The 11,016-nt window shown below is 40.3% G+C and overlaps 1 pseudogene; it reads right to left on the reverse strand.

Moving 5' to 3' along the window:
• LOC128095658 (zinc finger protein 54-like) overlaps nucleotides 1-10,210 on the reverse strand; it is a 54,030-nt pseudogene extending 43,820 nt beyond the window's left edge.
• Between the last annotated feature and the right edge of the window lie 806 nt (nucleotides 10,211-11,016).

The raw sequence follows: 11,016 nt of genomic DNA on the forward strand, positions 1-11,016 counted from the left end.
CTATGAAACCTCTGATGTGTTCTAAGATGTGAGTTATAGGTAAAGGATTTGCCACATTCCCTACATTTGTAAACTTTCTCTCCAGTATGCATTTTCTGATGTGCTATAAGAGTTGAGTTCAGAGGAAAAGATTTGTCACATACCTCACATTTGTAAGGTTTCTCTCCAGTATGGATTCTGTAATACCCTTTGAGACTTGACTTTTCAATAGAGGACTTTCCATATTCTTTGCATTTGTAAGGTTTCTCTCCAGTGTGAAGTCTTTGATGTCTTTTAAGATTTGAGCACCAGGTAAAGGATTTGTCACAAATGTTGCACTTGTAGGGTCTTTTTCCAGTATGTACTCTCTGATGTACCCTGAGGTTTGAGGCAGTACTGAAGCATTTCCCACATTCCTCACATTGGAATGGTCTCTCTCTAATATAGATTATTTGCTGCATAAAACTATATGCAGAGCTAAAACAGTCATCATATTCTCCCTGCCTGTGCTCTTTCTTTGCAGAGTAGAGTCTCTTATCTTGGGTAATGTTGGAAAACAAATTTAAAGATTTCTCACAGATTTCAGATTTGCAAGGTTCTTCTGCAGTGTGCATGCTTTCATGTCTATCTGGGATTGATGAGTCAATAGAGGCATCCCTATAGTTACTGCATCTGTAGTTATTAGAGTTTTCTGTAGTTTGACTTGTTCTATAAAGTCCACATGTGGAGGGGTCATGAAGCACTTTGCCAAGTTCATTCCACTGACAAGACTCCTTTCCAGTCTTCATATGTTGATGGACAGGATCACATTTGAAATCGTTCTCTGAAAATGAGTACAGTTCAGATTAATAGGGCTTGTTCCAATAATAAACATGTGATAAATGACTGCCTCCCTAAGTTCTCTTTTAAGAGAAGTCAACCAGCAACTACTGTGAATAGAGTTTGCAGTAGTTAACCTCATTCTGTCACTGTAATTATATGGATTTTCACAAAAATAGAGTGATAGCCTTCAAGGAAGTTGACACAAATAATTGATGAATCAATAATTAGCCTTGGGATGGAGCTCACTGACTATATTTATGTGGTGATATACTGTGTACCCTAATAAATTTGCCTGAAGATCAGAGAACAGAACAAGTCACTAGATTAAACATAGAAGCCAGGCAGTGGCGACACACAACTTTAATCCTAGTACTCAGGAGGCAGAGATCCATCCGGTTTTGAGTTCAAGGCCACCCTGGACTACATGAGATTGACTCAGTCTAGGAGAGAAACAGAGCCAGGCAGTGGTGTCACACACCTTTAATCCCAATACTTGGGAGTCACACGCCTTTATTCCCAGCACTAGGAAAGTTGAGACAGGAAATGATATGGGTGGGCAGAGAAAGGTATATAAGGTGTGAGAAGACAGGAACTAAAGTCTTCTGGCTGAGGAAAACTTTTCAGGATGAGGAGTCCTAGAGGTAAGAGGTGGCTTGCTCCTTTGTCTCTCTGATCTTTCAGTATTTACCCCAATTTCTGGCTCCAGGTTTCTTATAAAAAGACCATTGCCTCTATTTTTAAATATTTTTTTCTCAGAAATTGTTAGAGTATAATCCAATCCTAGGTTCACAGTCTTTTACATTAGTTTACTTACTAATATATAACAATGAAGATTACAGTCAGAAGAACCAATGCCTTGAAAGATTAAAGGCTTACTGAAAAAAAAAGAATCAAAGTGGTTACCCACCCCACCAAAAAACGAAACAAAACAAAAACAAAAACCAAAAAAACCCACATTAGATTCTTCAAAAGTAATGGATGCAAAACAAGGATTCTGCCAAGCATCAGAGGCTCAGATCAGTGGTTCTCAACCTGTGGGTCATGACCATCTGAAAGCACTTATTTCCAATGAGCTCAGGAACTGAGACATAACTTGGTAGCAAAATTACAGCTAATAGGTAGCACTCAAAATAATTTTATGGTTGGGGGTTACCACAAGGTAAGGAAGTGCATTGAAGGGCTGTAACATTGTCAGCACTGACAACCGCTGCTCTGGACCATTTGAGACAGGGCTGTCACGGAAAGCCATTGCTTATTTCTACCCACCATTGACATGTATGCAAGGTAGGCAATTACAGAATAATTCTACTTCATGGACTCCCATTAGGCTTATAACTTATAAAATTATTCCAATCTAATGTCGGCGTACTCAAATGAAGTTGCGTTTTGTACTAGTACTGTCACCATGATTCAGGTGTAATAAGGCACCATGTCTTCTAACATTTGCAACAGGCCACATGCATCCTGGGGCCAGGACAGTACACTAATTTAAATGATCAGGAATCCTTTCAAGTAGAACTGAATAAAGCAAAAAATATTCTCAGCTCTTGCTTTCTCTTTCACTTGAAGCTGTCACTGTTGTCCAGCTTATTCACTAGCCTACCTTGGCTGTGGCTACTCTCTCCTCTCCATATTCCAGGGCAATCTCATTTGCTCCAGGTGACCAAGCCTGCCTTCCAATACAACAATCTATGTGTTCTGTAAGGTAGCTAGAATTTTTAGAAAGAATACAGACATAGTATTCTTCTCATTACATGCGAAGAACACATTGTAGAATAATATAGGAATGATTTCCCAACTGCTATGATTTCCTATCAAAATCTTCAGCATATTTAGGGGGAATTTTAAATTTCCACACCCTTAGTTTTTCTCACAATTAAAACAATGTCAAGTGCAATGATGGACAATGCGCTTTAAGATATGGGTGACAGAGTTTCTGAATGCATCGTGGAACTAAAATGAAGGGTACATGACACCTCTGAAATGAAAAATGTAAAAAAAAAAGCAAAAACAAAAACCAAATACCAAGAAAAAGATCTTTTCTACTTCCAAGCATTCCCTATTCTTCTGTTGTTTCCAAGACAGCCTAACAGAGAGTTCATAACCTATCAAGTCAGCACATACAAAGCCTGAGTTAGGAATTCTACAATCAAAATGTTCTCACCCAGAGAAATCAGGTTGTTGTAATTCTCCAACATCACATCAATATACAAAGCCCGCTGAGCAGAGTCCAGGCATTCCTTCTCCTCCTGGGAGATGTCCACACTCACATCCCTAAATGTCAATAGACCCTGAAACAAAAGGTACAGTTTGATCATGTGAAGCCAGACAGAGTGCTTTCTTGGATGTAAGGAGACTTAAGGAAATTAGGGATGTAGAAGAGTGAAGACAATTACTCAAAACAATGATATAATAACAGTCACACTCTATAATGAATATTCTACCTCTGAAAACAGGATGACATAATAGTCTCACAAGCATGTCCCTGCAACAAGACACACATTTAAGGTCTAGACAGGGTTATCTTTTATGGATGCCGTGTTATGTTGCACAGAATCACAGTGTACACGTCTCAGAAGGGAAATCCTTGATGAGGAAATGTGCTTTTAAATGCTATACCTGAAGATCATGCTACAGTGCTGACACCAAATCAATCCTGTGTGTACGTGGGCCTTACATGACTCTATTCTATCAAGTTCACTTGGGATGTTTAGACTCTAGGTCTAAAGTCACATCATTAAATAGTAAAGGGGTAGATACAGAAGGCAAAATTTATGATTGACTCAATAGTCAAAGAGTTTGGGGTTTTCCCCACAGTAACAAGGAGTGTAACACTGCGTACTGCAAATTTTAAAGTTAATATATAAGATCAAGGAGTCTATAGAATTAATATCATGAGAATTTTGGGCCAATTCTAAGCAGATAGATATCTGCATCAGCCACACTTGATATAATCCAGATTTTTCTAAAAATATTCAGAGGCTGACTTAGATAAACAACAATTTCAGATGTTTTGAAGATTTCACTCACAAAGAATTATAAAAATTGATGGAAGTCCAAAAACACATCTAATAATGTTTAAGTTCACCTAAGCATGTACATGTAAGTATAATAAATTTGTATACATTCGGGAGTGACATAGATTTCCTGTCAGTAAATGAATAGATTCTTATCTTTCACATTGTATAAAAATCCATTCAAACTGGATCAAAAACCTCATTTAAACCAGACACACAGAAACCTAGAAAACATAGGGAATACCCATCAGGACACTGGAATGGGCAAGAACTTATTGATCAGAAAGAATACCAACAGCACAGGAACTAACCCATGTTAGCAACAAACGGGACTACATGAAAATAAAGAGTTTCTGTACATCAACATAAACAACCAGCAGAGTACACGGACACCCCACAGAATGGGAGAGAGTCTGTACCAACAATACTTTGGATAGCAGTTCATACCTAGAATTCCCTGAGAATTACAGATGTTAAACTCCAAGGAAATAAAATTGCAATCACCAAAAGGGCAAATGAATTGAATAGATACTTTTCAAAGACAGAAACACAAATGGCCAATGAACATAGCAAAAAGGGTTCGGGATCCCTGAAATTCCAGAAATGTAAACTAAACTGCTTTGACATACTGCCTCACCCCAGGCAGAATGGCTATTATCAACTAACCTGACATCAAATGTTAGAGAGGATGTGGAGAGAAAGATACCCTTATTTACTGTTGTTGTTGTTGTTGTTGTGTGTGTGTGTGTGTGTGTGTGTGTATGTATGTGTGTGTATGTGTGTGTGTGTGTATGTGTGTGACTGTGTCTGTGCGTGCACGCGCACACACGGGTGGGGATAGGGTATGCAAGTTAATACACTCAAATGGAAATGAAGATTATTAAACAATTACAGATAGAACTAATAAGGCTGGAGAGATGGCTCAGAGGTTAAGAGCGGTGGCTGTTCTTCCAGAGGTCTTAAGTTCAATTACCAGCAACTACATGGTGGCTCACAACAATCTGTAAAGAGATCTGGTGCCCTCTTCTGGCTTGCAGGCATACAAGCAGGCAGAATACTGTATACATAATAAATAACTAAATCTTTAAAAAAAAAAAAATATAGAACTAATGTATGACCCAGCTATTTGACTCCTGACCATATATCCGGGGAACTCCACACCCCACTCTAGAGCTATTTATACCTGATGTTTACTACTACTTAGTGAAAAATTGGAAGTGACCTAATTGTCTATGAACCAATGAATGTATAATGAAAATAGTATACATATATAGTGAAATACCATTAACCTGAAGAGAAAAATAATACAAATATGCAGGAGAATAGTTGGACTTAGAATGTGTAATAGTTAGAGAGGTCATACAGTGTCAGAAAGAAGAAATCACATTTTCCCTCATATACAGAATCTAGCCAATGATATGTGTTTATAGAAACAGTGTCCATGTGGATACAGTAGAACACGTAGAAAAGAGAACAAAAATGTTAAATATGAGGGCTGAGGTAGGACTGAATGCAGGCAATGAACACCGGTTATGAAAAAGGATATAAGGGGCTCTAGAGATGGCTCAGCAGTTAGGAGTACTGGTTGTTCTTCCAGAGGTCCTGAGTTCAATTCCCAGCAACCACATAGTGGCTCACAACCATCTCTATGGGGCCTGATGCCCTTTTCTGGAATAAAGGCATACATGCAGATAGGGCACTCATACACAAAATAAGTAATCTTAAAATAATAAATAAATAAAAGCATATAAAGCTAATTGCTTTTCTAGTTCTACTTCTGTTAAACATTGTTTTGGTTTTGATGGTAGATAAGTAGATCAAAATATACTAGTATTAAAACTATAAAAATCTCATGTGAGGTTCCAGAGCTTCTGTTCCCAGTGACTACTCTAACTGTATAACAGTACATTAAGTTGTATAGTCTTTGAGTCTGGTTAATTTTGCATTTTGTTTGTTTGTATGTTTCCAACATTTTTCACGAGAAAGTTAAAAAAAGTCAGAAGAAGAAAATAAAAGGCTTCCAATATCTCAAATTAATGTTTTCAACATTTTTCATGAGAAAGTTAAAAAAAAGTCAGAACCTGAAAATAAAAGGCTTCCAATATCTCAAACTATAACATTTCCATTAAAAAAAAAAAGGAGCTATGACCACTGACCTGGGGCATGTTTACTGGAGAAACGAGCCATTTCTTCTTCTTCGACTTCGTAAGAGTTTCTCTTTCAGGAACAATGAATAGATGGCTTGCTGCCCTTTAATATTAAGGGATCAAAAAGAAAAAAAAGTTAATACTGAAAGCTATTAAAGAAAAATGTCAAACCACATGAAAAGAGTCAAGAAACAGAATACAACCAGGTGTCTAGTTAATGATGTGAAAGTCAGGAGAGCATGGAAAGATATGTAAAGCTTGTAGAGAAAATTACCATCAACAATACTATTGCACAAAGAAAAACTCTATCTTAAAATCGATGGAGACATGAGTGCATTTTAAGACAGTCAGGAATTAAAACAGTTCATTTCGTTAAAGCAATACTGCTGATAATAAATCAGAGGTAAAACATATACAGGAGGATCAGAGGAATTATTCACAAGAACATGGTGAATAATAAATTTCATGTGAAGAATAGATAAATACTGGAGAACTGGGAAGTAATCATCCATAGGCAAGACAGCAAAACACTAATTCTCACAGAGAAGAAAGAGGAATACTGTGAAGAACTCAATCAGCAATATCAAAAACAAAAGCACAGGGAATAAAAACCTTATGAATAATAAATTTAGCCACTCTGGAAATCAATATGGAGAATTGGTGATATTTTATTTGTATTAAAATGTTATTTGTATGTTAATAAATAAAGTTGCCCGGGGGTCAGAGCTATTAGCAAGCCATAGGAAAGCAGGGCAGTGGTAGCGTACGCTTGTAATTCCAGCACTTGGTAGGCAGAGCTGGGTAAGTCTCTGTGTGTTCAGGGATACAGCCATTATTGGATACACATGCCTTTAATCTTAATACCAATCATGGAAAACCTGGAGGCCTATACAGACAGACTGTGAGGAGGCGGTCATGTGGTTGGGTTTACAACCAATGAGAAGGCAGGACAGGAACTCTATATAAAGACTTTAACACAGGGGTAGCTCTGGTTCGGAGAGGTAGGACCACTGCAGGAGGAAGGGTAAGGTTTTGGCTCTTGGCTCTGACCTCTTGGCTTTCTTCTTTGCATTGGTTCTGTGTTTATTGTTTGATGGGAAGGTTGGATACATCTACAGAGAATCCTCAATTAAATAAACAAACCCTCAAGTTAAATAAATCTAGCACATGACCCAGCTATTCCATTCCTTGGTATAATCTCAAAGGATTCGACATCCTACTCCACAGATACTTGCTCACTCATGTTCATTGCTGCTCTACGCACAATAGCTACAAAAGGGAAACAACCTAAATGTCCTTCAACTGAGGAATGGAGAGTGAAGATGTGGTACATAAACACTATAGAATAGTGTTTAGCTGTAAAGAAAATTGAAATCTTGAGGTTTGCAGATAAATGGATGGACCTAGGAAAGATCATATTGAGTGAGGTAACCCAGACCCAGAAAGACAGACATTGCATGTTCTCTCATAGGAAGTTCCCAGCTCCAAACCTTCAGATGTGAGTCCACAACCTAGAATGACTGCAGTAACCAGAAATTTAAAAGGAGACCACTGTGGGGTGTGGGGGAGTAAGAGAGTAATAGAGAGTAACAGGGAACAAGTAATCTGAAGGGGGAAAGACAATTTTATTTCCCTCCTAGCTTCAAGTCTTCCTTAGAACCTCTTCTCACACCTACATTAGGATAATCCTGAGGAGATTCTCCTCAGTGGGAGTCTCCAGAATTATCTCTAGTGAAACAGAATGTGGCAAAACTGATTTAATGTCCCACTTCCACATTCACTTGATCCCCTTTCCACTCCTTCACCAATGTCTACATGATACCTGCATCCTTACTGTTTCCTCTCTCCTTCCAGGTCACTTTGTTCTGCTGCACAGGTGAGCAGGTCTGGGTGATCAGTGAGCCCTGCAGAAGAGAAAGAGATTGTTCAGAAAGCACCTGGATTTTGGCTGGGCAGTGGTGGCACACGCCTTTAATCCCAGCACTCGGGAGGCAGAGCCAGGTGGATCTCTGTGAGTTCGAGGTCAGTCTGGGCTACAGAGAGAGTTCCAGGAAAGGTGCAAAGCTACACAGAGAAACTCTGTCTCGAAAAACAAAAACAAAAACAAAAACAAAAAAAAAAAGAAAGAAAGAAAGCACCTGGATTTCTAACACAGTACTGTACTCAGCAGATGAAGAGAAAACTAAATACAGAATTATAGAAATGATTCCCCAACTGTCCTGCCATGTCAGACAATTAGAAAGCATTTTTAGTTATGGTAACTGGAATCACACTTCCAGTCAAAACTCAGGGGCAGAAATGGAACTGAATGATTGGGAAGATAATATTATATACTAGTGAGGTTCTGAATTGATCACGGACAAATAATGATGAAGCCTTACACCTCCCAAAGGGATACACACGAAGAAAAGAGAACATTGCATGAAATTTTTTTTTCCTTTGAGGATTTCACTTTACTCTCTCTGTGAGATTTGAGAATCATTCACACAAAGCTCATACACTTGCAGATTAGTTTAAGAAATACTGAGGAGGATCAAGGGAGACATCAAGCAAACTATTCTCACCCACAGAAACCAAACTGCTGCAATTTTGCAGCATCTAGTCTCTGTACAAAGCCCACAGGACAGGGTTCAGGCATTGTTCCTCCTCCTGGGAGAAGTCCACAGTCACAACACAAACTATGAAACCGACTACAAAGTAAAAATTAACGGTTTGAAAGGTTGTGTTGGCGCACACCTTTAATCCTGGCCTCAGGAGACAGGAGTGGGTGGAACCTCTTAGTTCCAGTCCAACCTGTTCTGCATGGTGAGTTTTTGGCCAGAGAGAGCAACACTGTTAGTTTAGGTCTCAAGCAAAGCAAAAACAATAACCAAAAAGTAACAATTTAGAAGTGCGATTCTAATTAGTCTTAACAATATTAGGGTGAGGGCTGGAGAGATGGCTCAGAGGTTAAGAGCACTGACTGCTCTTCTAGAGGTCCTGAGTTCAATTCCCAGCAACCACATGCTGGCTCACAACCATCTGTAACGAGATCTGGTGCCCTCTTCTGGCCTGCAGTCATACATGCTGTACACATAATAAATAAATAAATCTTTAAAAAAAAATATTAGGGTGAAAGTTGAAAGATCAGAGAAGCAGAGCAGCCAGCTTAGGACATCTTACCTCTATGAATTCTCAGACTGAATGAATGGGTGGGAGATCCTGTCTCCACCAGCCTTATATTCCTGACTCCACCTCTCTAGCTCTGGGATTAAAGGCATGCACCACCACTGCCTGGCTGTTTCTTTTAGACTGGATCAATCTCAAGAAGCCCAGGGTGGCCCTGAACTCCTGATCGTCCTGCTTCCTCCTCCCAAGTGCTGGCATTAAAGGTGTATGCCATCATTACCTGGACTCTCTGGCTAATTACTGGCTATCTCTGCCCTCTGATCTCCAGGCAAGCTTTATTTGTCAGAACACACTTAGATGAAAAATTAATGACGGATAAAAAGTTTGCTTGTAAATGTTAATGTATACAACCATACCTGTGGTGGTGGTGGTGGGGGGATATTTTCAGATTCAATCAAATCTGCAAGCATTCCTTTGAGGACTATTATCTAAAAGGACTCTGGGGATGCCAACTCCCCAGGTCCATGTGCCAAGTGGTTTAACATGGCAGTTAGCATGGATGAATGTGAATTTCAACAGCTTTGTCTTATCCACCATAGCAAAGAGTACAGTGTTTGCAAATGTCAACAGATAAATTTAAATATTCTACTAGAGTATTCTTATAAGAATAGTTTGGCGACTAGAAGGTTAATGAAAAAAAACTAGGATTGTTCCAGTTCATATTATCCAAAATTTACCGACAAGGGAAACATCCACAGCAGAACTTCAGAGCCGGCTTCCTTATGAACAGCAGAGAAACTGCTCGCACACCCCGGTCCCTCCCCTCCCGTGTCCCAGCCCCGCAGCTCCTCTGACCTGGGAGGTTCCAGGGCCGCCGGGCTGCGGTTCCCGCCACTGCGCTGCTGACTGGTGACTTTCCCAGGCCGCCCCGCGCGGCGACTGCGGCTCCGGGGAGGTTTCAGGTCCCCGCGACACCCCGCCGTGTCCTCCGCACCCAGGTCTGCACCACGGCACTGCCCACTGTGCAGGACCCGGTGCAACGACAGAGAATGGGCACTTGACACTTCTGACTTTGGCTCCTCAGTCCACTTCCCTGTCCTCATCCACGAGGATTCCCAGCTTCCGCCTACGTCACTCCTCTAAGCCCCCCTCCCCCCTTCCTCTACACCCAGCCAAAGTGTCACAGCCTTCCAAGTTCTGTTTCCGGGTGAGTGTACCCGCCCCAACGAACCGGTTCCTCCCACTCCTTCTCAGGCTGCCCTGGACCCGCTCTGCACAGCCTTCCCACATGCTCGCTGCCAGCCTAGACCAGAACTGCATCTAGGAGGACGCTGCACCCCGGTTATTTGACCATCTTGTCCTGAGTTTTGACCACTTCGGGTTGAAATTGTTCAGTCTAACGCCTCATTTTGGGATTCCAGTTCCTGGTCTATAAATTCATACAGAAAAAGACAACAGTCACCCGAAATCCTGATGCTAGCTTCCATACCCCAAACACAAACAGAGATAAAATATCGCTGCCCCACATCACCATTTCCATAGCTGTGCCCCTAAGGAGACCAAAGTAGATGAAGTATGAGAAACAGCACACAAATACACACACACACACACACACACACACACACACACACACACACATACACACACACACACACACACACACCACAGAAGAATTTTCAATGAAGTTAAAGTACATAAAGAAGCCCCTGACATCAAAGAGGACAGGAACAAAGTGATTGAACAACAAGAAAACACAAGCCAGTGGCTTGTCCTTGAAGAATGAGGACATTTCAGACTATGAAAAGTGAATTCAATAAGGAGTTAGCAACACCAAAGAAAACTCAACAGAAGTGAAACAAGAAGTGAAAAACACAATAAGCATAATAATAAAGCAATGAAAAGCCTCACCACCAGATTAGATTAAGCAGGAGACAGAAGATCAG

Source organism: Peromyscus californicus, unplaced genomic scaffold, assembly GCF_007827085.1.
Source record: "Peromyscus californicus insignis strain IS unplaced genomic scaffold, ASM782708v3 Scaffold_4__1_contigs__length_199733344, whole genome shotgun sequence".
Classification (NCBI taxonomy): domain Eukaryota; kingdom Metazoa; phylum Chordata; class Mammalia; order Rodentia; family Cricetidae; genus Peromyscus; species Peromyscus californicus.